Raw genomic sequence first — 1,028 nt, forward strand, 5'->3', positions numbered from 1 at the left:
AAGTGGTGTGTGTAATGTTCAAGGGTAAGCTGGGAGGAAGAAAGCAGACAGATGAGGCTGTAGAGTTAGACCAAGACCAGATCATGGATGCGGAGAACAGCAGATGGAGTGACCAGGGCCAGGCAAAGAATTATTAAGTAGTAGTGAGAATTTAGCTGGGGGTGCAGACCATGGGTGTGTGCAGATATTCCAACCTACCAATTGGGTCATTTTCTATAGCTATCTGGGTATTCTTGGACAGAAGATAGATGGTTAAGTTGATCCAACTTAGGAGCTTATAGGACAAGTGCAGTGGAATGACAATAGTATGGAGATTTTCAGGTGTTGTCAAGAGAGTAGCAGAAGGAATGAACCATGAGATCTCTACCAGGTAGAAGGGTAAGTGAAACCATAAAGAATAATGAGCGGAAAAGAATGGGGCACAGGCCTTGATGACATTGAAGGTAAATCTGAATATCTGTCTCCCCTACAGTCAATGACCATCTTGAAGACAGGGACCAGGCCTTATTCACTGTATCTCCAGTGCCTGTGATCATGCTTGGCACATTGTAGGCATTTAATAATGTTCGCTGAATGCACAATTGATGAATAAGCAAGCCATGTTAGAGCTCAGAGCTCCTGCATCTTGTTCTTAATATACAGTAGTTTCTTTAATAGTTAAACCCCTAAAAGGTAGAAATGCCTCATTTATTCTTATCTAAATCTTTGTAGCATGAAAAATAATCCTAATTTTAAAACCAATAGCTACTCATACTAAGAGTAAACTTCAAATTTGGCTGGACTCCCAAAACAAATACAAGTAATAGCCATCATTTAATTCAACTCCAGCTATGTAAACAGTTGCTGTGCTAGGGCTTTACTAATATCTGATTTGATTCACATGACAACTCTGAAAGGCAGGAATTACTGTCTTACAGAAGCTAAAACTGGGACTTGAGAGAAGTTAAGGAATTTGTCCAGTGTCACACACCAAGTAAATAGAAGACAGGATTTAAAGCTAAGCCTGTTGGGCTATGAAGACCAGGCTT

The sequence above is a fragment of the Pteropus alecto genome, unplaced genomic scaffold (genome assembly GCF_000325575.1).
Source record: "Pteropus alecto unplaced genomic scaffold, ASM32557v1 scaffold131, whole genome shotgun sequence".
Classification (NCBI taxonomy): Eukaryota; Metazoa; Chordata; class Mammalia; order Chiroptera; family Pteropodidae; genus Pteropus; species Pteropus alecto.